Source organism: Triturus cristatus, chromosome 1_1 (assembly GCF_964204655.1).
Source record: "Triturus cristatus chromosome 1_1, aTriCri1.1, whole genome shotgun sequence".
NCBI lineage: Eukaryota > Metazoa > Chordata > Amphibia > Caudata > Salamandridae > Triturus > Triturus cristatus.
In genome coordinates, this window is record NC_140579.1 from 1,158,818,494 (window position 1) to 1,158,836,722 (window position 18,229).

An 18,229-nucleotide genomic window follows, 5' to 3' on the forward strand; every position below is an offset into this window, starting at 1 on the left:
ACTGGAAGCGGATGTCTGTTCCAGTTTCGTGGCCTGGTAATAGTGATACCACGATTTGTGTGTCATAGTGTAGTAAGCCAATGACTAATTATGCACTGCTCCTAAATGCATGCTAGAGTTGGTGGAATTAAATTGTGAATGACATGAACCACAGGCTAATGGACAAAGTCTTGCTGAAACCCCTATCAGTAACTATGTTATAGACATAATTTTAGTAATATCAGAAAGTCTTGACTAACATAGACCTAAACACGTAAATCAGCCCGGCATTGGCTGCCAGCTTCTTGCCTTTGAGAAAGAAAGACAGCAAAAAGAAGAGAAGAAAAGAAAGAGAGCAGGCAAGAAAAAAGCAAGAAAGAAGGAAAAAGAAAGAAACAAGGATGGGAATCAAAAGAAAGAAAAAAGGAAAGGTAATGGAGAGGAGGGAGGAAAGAAGAGGAAAGAAAAGAAAGAAATGAAAGAAAGAATGAGTGAAAGAGAAAGAAAGCAGCAAAGAGAGAATGAACCAAAGAAGGAAAGAGAAGGAAAGAAAGAAGGAAAGAAAGAAGGAAAGAGAAATGGAAAGAGAGAAGGAAAGAAGGAAAAAGGTAGGAAAGAGAAAAAAAGAACAGGAAAGAAAGAGAAGGATAGAGAAAGAAAGACAGAAAGAAAATAGAAAGAAGGAAAAAAGAAATAGAAGGAAAGAGACAGAATAAAAGAGAGAATGAAAGAGGATAAGAAAAAGCAGACAGAAAGAAGGGAAGAGCGAGAAAGGAAGAGCGAGAGAAGGAAGGAAAGAAAGAAGGAAAAAGAAACAAGAAAGAAGGAGAAAAAAGGCAGAAAGTGAGCAGGAAAGAATTCAAGAATAAAAGAAGGCAACAAAGAAAGAAGTAAAGAGAAAAGAAATAAGGAGAGAAAGAAAAAGTAAAAATATAACTTAATACAGAACAGTTTCAAATGGACGCAATCTTATCTGGTATGTTGTGAAATAGCAGTAGTCAAAAAACGTAAAACACTCCAAAAGGAATTTACAACAGCATTGACAGTAGATAGGATATGAAAAAGATGGAATGTGCATCAAAAGTGTCCTGCTATCTCATCAGGCTCTAAACACAAAGACAATGCTAAAGTGATTATTTTGAGTTTGAAAAGGAAATTTTATTGAGATAATATAAAGTATTATAATAAGTACAAAGAGTAGAAAGATACAATCTTAAACTATATAACGTGTTAATTAATTTAAAAAGAAGAAAAGGGGGACAGAGGGGAGGGAAGAAAACTGGTATTTATAAAATCTTATCCTTGGCATAACCACTTATATAAATATCAAACTAAGCTGTGAAAAACATAATTAAGCAGAATAAGACATAAACATAGAAGAATAAATAACAACAAAAAAAGAACTAAAAAAAAACAAAAACTATTCATGGAGGTTTAGGGACTTCTTCAATGCGAGGGTTGTGGGATTGTGTTACATTTGCAGGAGCATCTAGAAAACGGGTGCTAGGTGACCATAAGCCTTCTCGTTTTATAGCAAGAGATATGGAATGGACATAAGCTCTATCCAACCTATGATTATAACAAACTCCATACCACCAAGCTTGGTAGGAAATATTAGCAGTGTTTTTCCATTTTCTAGTAATTTGCTGAAAAGCAACTGCCAGGAGTAGATCTACAATATGAAAAGTATTTGAATATGATTCTGATGCCAAAGATAGACTACCTAAAAATATGTTGACAAAAGTGAAGGGGATCTGTGTATGAAAAATCTTATTAATCTGATTTCCAGACTAGCAACCAAAAATTATGAACAAGGGGATATGTGAATAATATGTGATATAGGTCAGCAGAGACAGTATTACAGGAAGGCGAAAGAGTAGGGTTTATTTTAAGTAAAGAGATGGGAGTAAATAATAATCTATTGTATATATAAAATAGTGTTTGGGGCGTGGCTACGGCGCGTTGCGAGATGGCTGCCTGCTAAAGGAGCTCCGCAGGCCAGGCAGGCCAGGCTCCACAATTCGGCTAATACCATCCTGAATCCCCTTCTGAGTTTGCTGAAAATGAGCAGACTGCCTGCTGGACATACCTGGAGCATGCGGCTGTGTTATCTGAGCCCGAGCTCCGCGGCAAGCCACTGAAATGAGAAAGAGTGATACGCCGCGGGGACTAAGAGAAAATGGGCGCAAGCACTTGCAACGCATTCGAGTTAGTTGAGCCTGTCGAGGGGACATGCGGCGGCTGCGGTGCTGCTGGCTGGACGGGCAGCGTCGCGATGGGCTGAAGGCGGCAGTGGCGGGCGGCGCTGTGCCCGCTCGTATAACTAATGTCGTATGTGCTGACCAATCAAGGAGCGGCGGCCGGCGCCCGCTGGAGGCTGTGGTGCGGTACTAAGGTGCGATCTACCGAGGGCTGTCGTGCAGGTGTGAGGAGAGGATAACGGCGACTGCTGATGCGGTGGACGTTCCCCCAGAGTACAGTGGATATGAGGTAAGAGCGGTGGGGCCTGGGTTTGATCGTTGCCGGGCTGACTATCGTTGTGCGGTCTAGGCCTCCTCTGGCACTACTGCCACGCGGGGCCCAGGATTGGCGCTGTGTCCTGTGTGGCCTGTGCAGAGGCCCAGGGCCTAACCTGCTCCTCCACCTAAGGTGATCCTTGCTGTGCCGCTTGCCACGGGGGGGTATGATAGAGGGAGGACTGTGGGCGCTGCCTAGCTCTCCCTTAGCAACTAACACCGGGGGGTTGCTTTGGCGGTGTGTGTGCCCTTCAGGCCTCCCCTTCCCCTGCACTACGGACCAGTCGGGATCCCCCTGTCTCATTGACAGGTCTGACCGGAGACTACTCTGGGCCAGGGTTCTAGCCAGATGCCAGCAGCTGTGACCATGAGCAGCGGCCTGCAGATACTCTGCTACCACATGCCTGTTTATTATTGAAGGGGACTGCTTGCTACGTGCCTCTGGGGTGCGGTCCGGCGCTGCCGCTGCTCCCTCTTGCGTGCTTCAGAATTTCTCCTTTCGCACACTAGCCCGTTTCACCAGTGCTGCGCTGCCTGACATCGTGACAAAGAGGAGTGGGCACCCCCTCCTGCCCTGGGTGCACTAACTCTTGACCTGGCCCCCCACCAACCTGAGGCAGGTTTGGGCCTATCACAGACGGCGCTGCCTGTCACACCGAGACACAACATACCACGGAGTGCGACAGGCTACGTAGCTACTATCTTTCGGCCATGGGCAAAACAGACCCTAAAGAGCCCAAGATCCCATTCGAAAGCAAGCTCCACACACGCACCTTAGACACGGCGTCGGAGTCAGGTGCCGCCCAGGGCCCACCGGATAACGCAGACGGCTTGGAGGAGGACATGAGGTCCATATTACTGGAGGTGCGCACTGGTCTGAAGACTATTGATAGTAAAATTGATGCCCTCACATCCAGCCTTGACGCAGTCAAGAAAAAGGTGGCTACAAATGAAACCAGACTAGACGTGCCGGAAAACAGGTTGTCTGATACTCAGGACTCCACTGCTGAAGCGAGGATACAGGAGAAAGTGCTGGAGGTTATAAGGATAAAAAACGAGGATTTGGAGGCGCGCTCAAGACAGAATAACCTTCGAATAATTGGTCTTTCGGAATCGACCGCCATCTCGAAAATGGAGCCCTTCATAGACAACCTTCTACGGGAGCTGTTTGGTCCGGTGCTATCCCCGGTCATGGTCGTTGAGAGGGCGCACCAGACTCTCGGACCTCGACCCGTACCGGGCGCGCCGCGGCACCAGATAATAGCGCGTCTCCTCAACTACACGGACAGGGACGCTATTCTCTGTGAGGCAAGAGTCAAGAGCCCCATCACTCATCAAGGTAACAACCTGTCCTTCTATCCGGACTACACCCCAACAGTACAGGCCGCACGCAGAGAGTTCATGCCAGTAAAAAGGATTCTACAGACTGCCTCTGTTCCCTACGCAATGTTATACCCTGCTAAATTGAAAATCACCCACGATGGTCAAGCACATTTCTTTACAGATTCCAAGTCTGCTCTGAAAATCACAAAACACATTTGTCCTCGTAAACCTGCTAAGGCTGCCTCAAAGAGTTCAACGCCGTCGCCATCTCTCAGTAATGCTGATTAATACTTGACCAAATTGATGCACATTATTTTTGTTTAATCACGTAACTGCAAATGTGTACACAACAGTCGGTGTGTCAAAAGGAAAGCCCGAGATCTGACCGTGGCGCTGTGTTCACACTACTGTGCCGCTCGTGTTAGTCCCTATTCGCTGTGGATGGTTTTATCCAGCATATTTCCTTTCTCAGAGTTTGTAGAGCTAGGAGGTTACACTGATATCACCCTGGCCACCCTGCCGCTTGGTGGGTGTTTGCTGTCGTTCCTCCCCCCCAGAGGGTGATCCCCTATTTATTTGTAGTTTTATATAGGGATTGGGGTAGATATTAGGCTGGGGAGGGGTTTGTATTCTCAACCTAATTGGGAGGTTGTAGTGGGAGGGGGGTGCGGGCAGGGGGGTTCCAGGTGTCTGACACCAGCCAATGTAAATATATGGCATTAAGAAGATTTTTCATTGAGATTGTATTGACACCAAGACTGAGAACTGTGCTTTTAATCCAGTGTACTATGACAGCCAATTGCTCGATTCATTTGTGAATTGCCACACTAGAGAGGCCAATGGGTGAGGATTATAGGTTACTAAAATGGAACATTAGAGGGCTAAACTCTCCGAAGAAAATCCGACATGTTTTTGCATATCTGAATCGTGATGGTACCCAGATTGCTTTCTTGCAAGAAACACACCTGACCAAGGTCTCAGAAGCGAACATTGCCCTTAAATGGCCAGGGTTCAAGCTAGCCTCATCATACTCATCTTACACCAGGGGGGTTGTCATATTGATCAAAAAGGGCATCCCGTTCACGCCACACAAGACTCACATTGATGACGAAGACCGATGCACAATGGTTCAGGGTAAATAAGGAAACTCATTAATCACCCTCGTAAACATTTACGTTCCCATAGCAGATGAGCCAGTAGTGTTTCAACGAATGTATGGCATACTAAGACAGTGGCCCGAGACAGCCATAGTATGGGGGGGGACCTTAATACGGATCTAGACCCTGCTCTGGATAAATGTAACCCACAAAGCACTCGAACACCTAGAGTAGCCCAGAGTATCAACCAAGCTAGGTTAGAATTTGGACTGGTGGATGTCTGGAGATTGCGCTACAGTACGGCAAAGGAGGGAAAACACGCCACACCTGCACATAACAGCTGGTCTAGGCTAGATTACTGGCTCTTTGGTGAGAGCACAGCGGAGTGGGTGACAGATGTCGCCAACTATCCACACACACTCTCTGATCACAATCCAGTGAAATTGGTTCTGCATATCCCCACTTTGACACATCGCCCATTCACGTGGCGTTTCCGCTCGGAGGCGCTACTGGACCCCCTGTATAACGATACAATCCGCACAGCAATAGAAAACTACTTCTTGGAAAATAAGGGCACTGTGGATAGCGCTGCCACACTCTGGGAGGCGTTTAAGGTGATGATCCGGGGAGTCTGTATAGGCACCACAGATGGTATATTGAAGGATCTCAGAATGCAACTCCCCAAAATAGAGACCACACTAAAAACCCTAGAGAGAGCCTACACGGATAACCCTACCCCAGACACACTATCACGCATTCAAGCATTGGTTCTGGAATATGACACGGCAGCGGAATCGGAAATTCGCTATATCTCACGCCGTCACATGGCCAGGAAGTACGGAGAGGGTGGCAGACCAAGTCACAATCTTGCTGGGAAAATCAGGGCACGTGATGACCATCATCATATAGATAAAATAACCGACTCTCAGGGACGGGAACACTACACTCCATTGGATATAGTGGAGCAGTTCAGAGATTATTATGCCAGTATGTATACTTCTCGGGGGGCGGCTCAGATTCTGAAGTTGAGGAGTATCTAGATGACATTGCCTGTACCGAATGCAAAAGCCCTGGGACCAGACGGTCTGACCGTAGAATTTTATAAAGCATATGTGGATCTCATCACTCCACATCTATTAGCGATGTATGTTGAGGCGCACAAGGCTGGCATTCTGCCTCCATCCCTTAGACAAGCACTCATCATTACCCTTCTGAAGAAGGACAAGACCGCTGATGTGTGTGAGTCCTACCGGCCTTTGTCTGATCATATTATTGATGCAAAAATACTTGCCAAGATCATGGCCACAAAACTCCAGCCATTGATGTCGAGCTTGGTTCTACCGGACCAATCGGGATTTATCCCGGAGCGCTCCACATCTCATAACCTACAGACCATTTTTGCAATGATGCATGTTCTGGACCCCAATCTGCACGCTGCGGCGGTCATGCTTGACGTGGCCAAAGCATTCGACTCTATAGAATAGAACTACATGTTTCGCATTCTGCAGCGTATGGGATTCCCATTACTCTTCCTGGGGTGGGTAAGGATACTTTATACTGACCTGTCGGCAAGGGTCCGTGTAGGGGGACTAACGTCCGAGTCATTTTCTATTAAGCAAGGTACCCGTCAGGGCTGTCCTCTATCACCGCTGCTCTTCGCAATTGCAATTGAGCACCTGGCATGAGTGTTACGCCAAAGACACAGAGACGGCTTTAAATTTTAATAACCGTCCAGTTGGTATCTCGCTCTACGCCGACATGGTGCTTTTTATACGAGAGCCCGTTCGATGTCTGGCACAGGTGCTAAGAGAGTACATCAGATTTGGACCAATCTCCGGCCTTAATATCAACTGGGATAAGTCAATTATTGTTCCTCTGACGGCAGTTACCCCCGCACCGCTCGTGGAATATCCGATAGTATGGTCAGCTGACCCGGTCAAGTATTTGGGGGTCTGGGTTTATCGAGACCCTGATGTAGTTGTACGGGAGAATTTCGGGCGAGCCTGTGTAGCACTAGATCACCAAATAGATACATGGATAGCATTACCGTTGTCCCTGGCGGACCGCATTACCCTTATAACAAGCATTTGCAATGCATTGGGTTTCGCATTTATAAGCGTTAGAGCTGGTGGCGTTGTAAATGACGTCTTTTACCTATGTGATTTTTTTTGTTTGGAATGTAGTGGGTGTATGTTATGTGGAGTGGAATTATGTGGGTTGCATTGGAATTGTTAGTTCTGGAATTGTGTGGTGTGGAGTGTATTTGTGGAGTGGAATTATGTGGCATGGTGAATAGATATTGGTGAGAGCTGCACGGAATAGATAGAAAGGGAGCTAGAGAGGAATATGAAGTTTAGTGCAGGAAGATGTGAATGAACGTCTGACAGAGGAGCAGAAAGTGTGTAAGAAAGAGAGAAACTAGGGGAGAGCAGGCTACAGATTTATATAGAGGGAGCACCTGTGTATATAGAAGATACCCTAAGAAGAGGAGGATAGTGTGCGTTTGAGGGACGGTATCCTTGAAAAGGTACGGGAAAGAAACTGTACTTGTAGACCTGAAGTGAACCATATCAGAGAGTGTTATTGTTTGTTGAGGAATTGTGTAGCTTGGAATTGAGTGGTGTGGAGTGGAATTATGTGGCATGGTGTGCAGTGGGATTATGTGGATAGTAATTATGTGGTTTTGAGTGTAGTTGAATTATATGGAGTGGGATTGTGTTTAATGGAGTGTAAACATGGCTTTAAGTGGAGCGGGTCTCACCGGTGCTGAGCACAGGCAGTTGTTTAAAGGGGGCCTCGAAATGATGTAAGCTTAGAAGGTTTAATATCGTAGAGAGAGTGCTAAAAAGCAGAGCACTTCTTTTTCTTCAAGTTCCTCAGCTTTTTTGCAGCCTTGGCATGGTTCCTGGTTAAAATCTGGATGTGGATGGCACAATGGAGTGCCACTCACCATTGTGTCTGTGTTCTAAAAGATGAAACGACAGCAAACATTAGATGCACTGGCACAGTATCACAGGACCCGATCCAATGTAAATTATCCTCAGTTCGCCTGCACTGGGGCATTCCACAGTTTCCCATGGCTCTTTTATATTTTGAGAACTTAATGCCTGTGCAGGAAGACATAGCAAGAGCCATCCATTGTTACTGGGAGTCAGCCAATCAGCGAGGCATAAACACCAATGTACCAAAATATCTTGGCCTCTTTGCACCGTCTTGGCTTGGTTTGACGTTCAGGAAAGCAAGAGTATTCCCAGATTGGTGAGGTGGTCAGGCCCTGGGCAGCTTGTAGTAGTCTATACCCTAAAGAATATCAATTGTTTGTGTCTGCAGAAGTGAGGATGGATGCTGCACGAGAAATGTGCCAACATGGGGAAAATGAATGCACGCCACCTATAACGAGGTGATTGCACAACTCCCAAGCGTCCCATGCCACACGAGTCCCTGCTTTGTAGTGAATAGAAGCTCATAATGTTATACAAAATGCTTTATCTGAATGCTCTTGCAGTAGCACAAATTTAAATCACACGAACAACTGTGAAGTTCAATGTCCATACAATAGACAAGTACATTTTAACCCCTTCGCTGCCAGGCCTTTTCCCCCTCCTGTGCCAAGCCTTTTTTTGGCTATTTGGGGTAGTGCGCGATGAGGCCCCTGTAACTTTTTCACCACATAAGGTATCCACGCCAAATTTGCGGCCTTTTCTTCCAACATCATGGGGATTCTAAAAGTACTCAGGGTTTGTGGATTCCCCTGGAGGGGTCACAGAAATGAGCCAAAATACAGCAAAATTTGTTTTTTTGGGGGGAAAATGGGAAAAACGGGCTGCAAATGAAAGCATCTGGGTTTTTCCCTGCAAATGTTATCAAAAAAGGGTTTGTGGGGCTGAAATCACCATTTTCCCAGCTTTTAGGGGATACCAGACTTATGTCAGAAACCCAACATTTTTGGCATTTTTCTGGGACATAGCCTATTTTTGATATTTTTTGTGCTTTTGACCTCCTTCCAGTTAATGGTAGAAATGGGCACAAAAGCAATAATGGATCCTGGAAAACTATACATTTTAGAGAAGTATCAAAATTCTGAATTCAGCAAGGGGTCATTTGTGTAGATCCATCAAGGTTTCTTTATAGAAACTAACCGTTAAATATAGGATAAATTGAAAATTAGTTGAAAAAAACAGCCTTTTGTGTCAACGTTTTCACCTGTAACTTCTTCTAATTATGACAGCTCTTTGAAAGCAATATACCGTTACATCCGCTGGACATTACTGGTTGTGGGGATATATAGGACTTGTAGGTTCACCAAGAACCCGACGAACCCAGAGCCAAAAACTGAGCAGCAACTTGCAATGGTTTTTTATTATGTACCGGGTATATGGTAATTATTCTGTAAAAATGTGTACATGGAAAAATCAGTATGAAAGACACCTATGTATTTCTACAATGGGAATAAAATATTGAGTTTAGAAACAGTAGATATTTGCACATTTCCGAAATTGGGAATACTCATACTAGCATGAGAATTATCAGTCATTTTTTAAAATGACTTCTTTTTTACACAATGTCTTTCATTTGGAAGGCAGAAATGCATTGAATGTCAATAGGTAATAACAGTTCCTTTACAAATCTGAATTACCCTAAGTCTCCCGATAAAAATGGTACCTCACTTGTGTGGGTAGGCATAATGCCCACGACAGGAAATGGCTCAAAACCCAATGTGAACACACCACAATTTCACAATGAAAATTTACCCTTTTTTTGCGAAGTGCCTAGCTGTCGTTTTTTAACACTAGCTCTGCCGGCACCTTGGGAAACCTAGCAAACCTATACATTTTTGAAAACTAGACACCCAGGGGAATCCAGGATGTGGTGACTTGACTGCCTCCCACCAGGGTCTGTTACCCAGAATCCCTTGCAAACCTAAAAAATTGTCAAAAAAACACAATTTCCCCACATTTCTGTTGTGGAAAGTTCCGGAATCTGCGTGGAGCCACAAATTTCCATCCACCTAGCGTTCCCGAAAGTCTTACGAGAGTGCCTAGCTGTAGTTTTTGAACCCTAGCTCTGCGGGCACCTTGGGAAACCTAGCAAACTTATACATTTCTGAAAGCTAGACACCCGTGTGCTTTCAGGGAGGTATCGCTTGCGTGGATCCCCAAACGTTTCCTTACCCAGAATCCCCTGCAAACCTCAATTTTAGCTGAAAATATCACTTTTTTCACACTTTTTTGTGTGGGAAAGTTGTGGCATCACCGGGCTCACTCAAATTTCCCACCACCCAGCGTTCCCCCGGGTCTCCTGGTAAAAATGGTGCCTCACTTGTGTGGGAGGCCCAAGTACCCGCGACAGGCAAGGGCCCAAAACGTAGTGATGCGACATCAACATTGCCTATCAAAAAATGTTTTGGGCCCTTGCCTGTCGCGGGTACTTGGGCCTCCCACACAAGTGATAATGCAATAAATGAATGACCAGATTGAATGGAATAAGATCTCCAGATAAAGAACGACTGTTGACATAATGCCGTTTTGAATATGCATTGATCTCTGCATATACGCTAAGAGAGCTTAGTCGATTAAGACCGTCTTTGCGTTTTTCTCATGTTGTGTTCCATGCATTTTTCTTGTTTTCTTAATACTTTGTTTAATCTCCTGGTGGCCTTAGCACTCAAAACATGTACTTCTCCAGTCTCCTTTGACTATGAATCTGTTTAGAACAAGCCCTTTAAATTGCATACAAACTGTGACTTCCAAATTTGGATAGTCGTGTTTGAAATGAGTCATGACATTTGCTAATATGGGTCGTTTTTCATGAACAATTGGCGTTTGGCACTATGAGTGTTGTTTTATTCAGCACTATCACTTGTTTGATCACTAAAAAGGGATATAAGCTATGCTAGCTTAAGATGGCCGCCGCATTGGCCCGTTGTAGAATAGCGTTTTTGATGTTCCGGGTAAACAGCCTCGTTTTCATTTGATTCCCAGAAGAGCTAGGTACGCGCTGCCGGTTTAAATTGCAGATGCGCACCATGGCGCTTCGATGCCGGAATGAGTGACTGTGTTGACTAAGAAGGCTTACGGTGAGATTAGACTAATGTGATTGAGCGGGGATTAAGGTAACGGTGGCCTAATTAATAATTACTTTCCCAAAACGAAATGCTGAATGAAATTCATACTCGGGTACAGTTCTAGATAGTAAGTTGTTGAGGGTTGATTGATTGTAAAAGTGAAGGTTATACAATAAATGACGCTAATATTTTGTCAGGTGCTGCTCCTGAGAATCAGTTTTTTGTAGTCTACCTGGTTATGAATTGATATAGGTAGATGATTATGGTATATTATACGAATGTACTGATTCAGTGTATCTGTCTCCTCAGATGATGGTGTGAGTAACGGACGTGCTTACAGCAGTGCAAAAAGCACAGATCCCCACAACTAATTGAGAGCTGGTAAGCGGGCCCGTGGCTCTCATTAGGTAATTGACATCGATGGCCCGAAGTCAGAGGGTCAATGTTCTGTTTTTAATTTAAACTACCCGTCTTGAATTTTGAAGTAGGAGTGTGGTGTTGTTTCTCATGAACTTACCAGCCGTGTTTTTTCTTTTTATTTTGTTTGCATATTTGCAGTCACTCTTTTTATAGACAGAAAAAGTCCAGGGAAAGTGAATGCAGACCCTTTATGCCCTGATGAATTTGCCGCTATTTTGAAAAGGCAATGAAACATGTTGGTCATTCCTGAATGTGGTTATATGACATGACTGTGTTTTTAACCTTGGGATGACTCACTTAATGAAATAAAGAAATTGGAACCATATATGTGAGTCATACCTAAATTTATTTACGACTTCACTGGTCTTTTTGGTTTTGGGGTTTGCTCTTTCCATTTTTTCTATTTTTTTATGCTCTCCTAAAAGGGATACACTGTTTTTTCCATGAGAAAGATATCGATGATGAGAAAATCGGGAGCAAACTGGTGAGAACCTGCCAGCAGGTCCTCTGGTGTTGCACACATGAGATACTTTCTCATTTTTTCCTCACTTTTCCTTTATACTGGTCGCACTATAGTTACCTATTGGTGCTGGTTGAGTGACTCCAATACATGGCTGGTTGTCTCATTTTTTGGGAATCTATATGTATTAAGTTATATGGCACTGGGGAGTTAATGATAGTTCATGGTAAGAACTACTAACGTTTGAGTAATAGATTTTTACATTACCCTACTAGGAATCCTATGTAACTACATTGTTTAAAGTAGTGCCTTTTTGCTACCAGGTCTTTGTTGTTGTATTACAGATTGAGTGGAGGGTGGTCTGGTATACATTTTCCCTCTTTAACTCCTGCAACCTGACTCCAAGCAGCCACAGGTGAAGTACTCTCATCATGGATGGTAGTCAGCATGTACACATCCCTCCGGTCCACAAATTTTACAGCTAGTAGTTCATCACTACGCAAGGAACTGCACCGTCCCCTCTGAAGTTTTTTGCAAACAAGCTCTTTCAGATAACCTTTACGGTTAGAGCGGATTGTGCCACATGCAAAAGTGTCCACTTTATACAATTCCTTAAATAATTGCACAGCAGTATAGAAGTTATCAAGGTACAAATGGTGGCCTCTGTTAAACAGTCTTCTAGAAAGATCCCACACAATTTTCTCTGAAACTCCAAAAGTGGACGGACAACCTGGGGGGGGGGGGGGGGGGTCAATAGTAGAATCTCTACCAGTGTACACACGAAAATTAAAAACATATCCTGTCCTACTCTCAGACAACATATACAGCTTAATTCTATAGCGTGTCCTCTTGCTAGGGATGGATTGCCTAAAAACCAAACAGCCCTTGAACAAGACCAAAGACTCATCAATAGATATTTCTTTCCCTGGAATATAGATCTCAGAAAATCGATCTACAAAGTGATCAAGAACGGGCCGAATCTTAAAAAGACGGTCACAGTCAGGGTGATCTCGTGGCAACGCCATATAATTATCAACAAAATGCAGCATACGTAGCAAAAGTAAAAACCGATTACGAGTCATAACTGCAGGGAATATGGCAGTTGCCAACAAGGGGCTAGTAGACCAATATGAAGCCAAGTTTGGCTTCCTTACCACACCCATCAATAAAGTCAAACCCAAAAACTTCTTAATCTCTTCCAGATTTGTGGGAGTCCACAGGGTAGCTCTAGACTGGGGCCTAAGTTTGTCACTGTTGTCCCTCAAAAACTGTTCAGCATACAAATTCGTCTGCTCAACAATCTCACCCAAAAATACATCATCCATAAACAACTGAAAAAACTCTATAGGCAAAAAATGTTCACAATCCACTCTACACCCTGCATCACCGCTAAAGGCAGGCAACACCGGCTGCACCATGTTTGGATCAACCCGAAGTCCAGCACTTCCAGTAGGAAGCCTAGCAGCCTCAGACTGCAATCCAGATGCCTCTTGCACCATCGGCACAGCAGTTTCCTCCTCTAAAACAGGCACTTCATCCGCACTGAGAGTTGCTTCATCCACACCAAGAGTACCTTCATCTGCACTGAGAGTACCTTCATCATCCGATGATTCCATGTGGAGAGAAAACTCACTGCCAGAATCTTCCCCGCCCTCCTCTCCCTCAGACTCAGTCTCATAATCATGCTCAGAGGAAGATTCAAGAAGCATACCAACCACCTGTTGAGCAGTCATTCTACGGCGAGCCATAATGCTTACTAATAAAGGTAACTTGTCTAACAAGTCAACAACAACAAACACTTTGTAAAATAAGTAATAAACAAAAAGCACCTTTATCAAAAACACATATATACTCCAAAACAATGCCACTCACTTGCCAGAGGCAGCTAAACTACTCACCACCACCTACTCTGCACAGACACAGTATGGATCAACAATATCCCACTAAAAAAGAAAGAGAAAAGAAATTACACATAAGACCATGCAAAACACATCGCAAAGAATTTCATGCTCAAACCACTAACTAAATATGCTGCCATTATGACATCACTTACAAAAAAATTCATTCAAATATTACAATATCACTCATTTGGAGTAAATACAACAAAAAAAAAATCTTACCAAAAAAATGCAACTACACAAAACTGCAGAACAACCACTGTCGAAACCGGAAACAGGAATCAAAAGCTTTAGACTAGAATAAAAAGGAGCAAAAACATTAATGTCACATATGCATATAATGCTCTAGACCATAACGTACTGCGCAAAATTTATTGCTTGAACCTCCCACTTTCAAGAAGGAAAGATCAATGGCCCAATCCTTTACAGGCAACACGGCGAGAATCTGGAACTCAGCCTCAGCTCCGGACCACCCCCTCTTCCCAGTCCTTCAAAAGTAACCTCAAAGTTCTCCTCCTGCAAAGACACTTCCAAACTTAATTCACGCCCTCTCTATTATCTGAAGGAAGTATTTACATTATAGGAAATTCTATTCTCCATGCCTATAGAAGTTCCTTCCCAGTGTGTTCCTGTGTTTTGAGTGTCTGCCATTTATTGCACTTTTATACCTCTACTTGTACTTTGTACTCTTTTGTAACTTGCACGCATGTCACTTTTCCTCTTGTAACGTATTGTTTGCTACCTCTTGTATTTTGTTTAATTTTGATACATGCACAATTACCACCATTGCCTCATGTAACGTAACGTTTGCTCCTGTTTTCTGAGTGTGAGGAAATATGAATTTTTATGGTCAATTGTGTCCCCTATCTTAGACCCCAACGGCTCCATGTACATGCTACAAGTACATGTATGTTCCCTCCACTTCAAGCTATGAAGACGCAAATACAATCGTGTCCAACGTTAATATGTACTCTTTCATATCTGCCATGAATGGGCCAGATATTCCGTTCCTAAGTATGATTGGCCACCGACTTTATATGGTACACTTTTTACGTTTTACAGCTCTGGCAAGGTAGGCCCTGAATTCTGCCATCGAGCCTTTTTCCTGCTTCTGCCTCTGAATGCTCCAGCCTGGACCCGCATCTGTATCCATGAACTCTGTCCTACTCCCTGCGCGGCTAACGGTGCCTGACGCGGCCTGTTGCCTGCCAAAAACTGTATTCAGCCTTCAAGTTATCTGCTCCGCTCCTCATCCGATGCATTCCTGTCTAGTAGTTCAGGTAAACATCCTTCTAGCTACCGAGCAAAGGGGCCGGCCTCGCTGTCTTTATGCAAGTAATTCATAGCCCTTGTTACCAGGGAAGATTCCTGCCCCCTCGCATCTCATGTAGACACATAGACGCCTGTACACGCACTAACAGTCAGTATAGAAATGGATCTGTCCGAGAAGACCTTTCCTTCCAGATAATATAGTTCCTTAAACACAAGATATTAGATACGATTTAGGACTAGGTTGTCCTGACACCCCAGACTTCTGTCTCCACATGTAGAGCTAAATGTCAATTCCCCTTCACCCTCTAGTTACACGTCAATCACACGTCATGCGGCTGCGCGCGCATCTCTGCCAAATATTTCTGCTGACACTGCAGGATTCTCTTATGGATCCACCCACTTGTGACATCATTTTAAATGACGTTTCTAGTATACGCCTGTATTTACGCCTATTTTCATTACGTATGTGTATTCTTATCTGTATTATCAGCTGTTACGCCTCCTGCATCTGTCTTAATGCAATGCTTCTCATATATATATTGTTACTTGTCAATAATGTATTGCTGATCCCTTCCTGAACCTTCGTGGTGATGGAATATGACTGCCTGGTTCGAACCATAATTCCTTTGTAAGGAATAAAGTCCTTTTCAGAACCTCTAATACCACGGATTCTGCCTCTTATTTTGACTGAGTTATTCTTACTAGACTTTACCGCATAAAAAATAGTACAGGTAATTTAAATATTTACCACATAAATTGGCGCCCGAACAGGGACACTTTCTCATCTCACGCGCCGGAGGTGCGTTGCAGGCCCGGTCCCCTGCCACAGCTGAACGGACAAAAAACGCGTACCCACAGGATTTCCTGTATCTCCCTCCGGCCAAGCGGGGGTGACTGAGGCTGCGATCAACACCCAGACGAGGCGGTGAGAAGTGCGAAGTATCCCGACCAGAGCCTAGCTGAGAGAGCAAGATCCGAGGTATACAGAGGCCCACCAGGTTCCGAAGTTCCGAGTCGAGTCGAGTCCAGTCCGGTCCAGTTCAGTTCAGTTCCGAGGCCTTCCGTTCCGCGCTACCCGGTGAGTACCGTTGCCGGGGAGGCATTTAGACGTGCACATTAATTTGTGCCGGTCCTGACGGGTTTGGGTACACAGATCCGGTCTGCACTGTTTTAGCAGTGTATCTGTACTGTTTAGCAGTATATCCAGTATGTTCATATATATAATTCAGTATTATCTAGTATTAGGATTATGTCAGTAACTAGTTTTCTTCTAATTATCATTGTTCGTTAAATGTTAAATGTTAAATGTTTTAATATGTTTAATAATTGTGGTATGAATGAGTGTTCATTATTGTGTTTATCGTATTAATTGTGTTCAAGTCCAGTTCGAGTAAGAATCAAGTAGCAAGGTTTAAAGATGCCGTTCTTTTCAAAATTAAGACAGATCAAAACTAGAAAAGGAGTACTCGAAGAAGCTGTTCCCATTCCACCTAGGGACACTCCAGGGTATTTTATGTATCATAAACATGGCCTAGATGCCGTATTATATCTTGACTTATGGGTGGACTACACCAAGGATCTAGCAGAAAGTCAGAGATGGCCCGCAGCTGGGACATGGGATGCAGAATGCATCATAAGAGTAGAAGAAGAATTATGGAAAAAGAAAGCCAGACAGTCACAGAAAGATGCCATTGAATTATGGCGTAAAGAATCGCATAGGCGCACAGAGAAAGCGCTCAGACTGGAAGAGAAAAGTAGGGAGAACTCAAATAAAGCCCGAGAAAACGTATTAGTTGAGGAAGGTATTCGAGTAAAATCAGAACAAGTAGACAGACAACGAAACACTTTTATGAATGGTATGTATCCTCTTCTGGCCGAGGGTTTACCCAAGGCCACCCCGGAAATACCGAAAGATTTGCCACCCCCATTACTCCCGACTAAAGCACATCCCAAGACCGCGAAAGATATTTTCCTTTCCTCCTATTTAGACGATGTAGCTCCCGAATATGTTAATGATCCACCACACACGCCACCTGTCGATGATGCTCAACACCGAGATCATCTGCCCCCACATCCGCAACAACAAACTCCTCCGCACAATCCAACAGGTCCATCTGTTTCCACCGCTTTTCCTGCATCCACAGTTTCTACCTTACATCCCACAAATCCTTTCGTGCCTAGCACCTCAGAAGGTGCGACAGCAGTTTTTGCCACGCCACCGTCACGAAGTAAATCGTCTCTTAGAGATTTAGCAAACCAACGTACACCCCAAATAGCAACGTCCGACATGTTTAAAGAACATCTTATAGATTGTAGATATGATCCAGTGCCCGGTAAAAATGATAGAATGCTGCTATCATCACTACGTATACGACGAGCTTCACTATATTTAACGACGCTACCAGGAATGATTAAACATTTAGACAATATATATCGCTTTATCCAAACAGGGCAAGGCCCTGAAAGTATTGACGAAGCCATGGAATACCAGAAAGCGGATATACAGAGACAACTGTTACGTTTCTTCATAAACTGCTTGATCAGAGACAGAGATAGGTCCGAGGTAGATCAGGATGAAATGCAAGTACTTACCAGATGGGGTCAGAATATATCAGAGGGAAAACATGATAAACAGACATGTATAGTAGCTATGTGCCGAAAAATACTCAAAGAAGTAGAACGAATACATAAAGCCAGATTGGAGGCAGACAAAACTGAATCAGAGGGAGAGGAGGAGGAAGAATCAGAAATGCCCACAGGACCATTAGAAACGATAGCTTATGTAGGTAGGGGAAGACCTTGTAACAATACCAGATACTTTAATGATCCGATACGTCCGATACGTCCAGACAACAGACATTTTCAAGCCCCTATGCTAAATACGAAGTCCTCTGAACACTTATTCCAGGCTGCTGATAAATTACTCCGAGACCGAAGGGGGTATCATATGCTCGATTCCATGGATGAACAAGAATTAGCCAGGTCAGCAGTACAATGGGCTGACAGTTCTGAAAAATACAGTGATGATGCGCTAGCACACACGTTTTTGAACCTTACCCCAGACGAACAGCGTTTAGCTGGTATATACATGATACAACACCTCCTTATATTATATAGAAGCCAATACTCCGATCCTGGTCCTCTACCTGATATACTGATAGAATTACTCACGAACAAATGGAGAGGTTCAGGTACTGACT

General features: G+C 44.0%; 1 pseudogene; it reads left to right on the plus strand.

Moving 5' to 3' along the window:
- LOC146871790 (sodium-dependent neutral amino acid transporter SLC6A17-like) overlaps nt 1-18,229 on the plus strand; it is a 1,038,204-nt pseudogene that overhangs the window by 993,802 nt on the left and 26,173 nt on the right.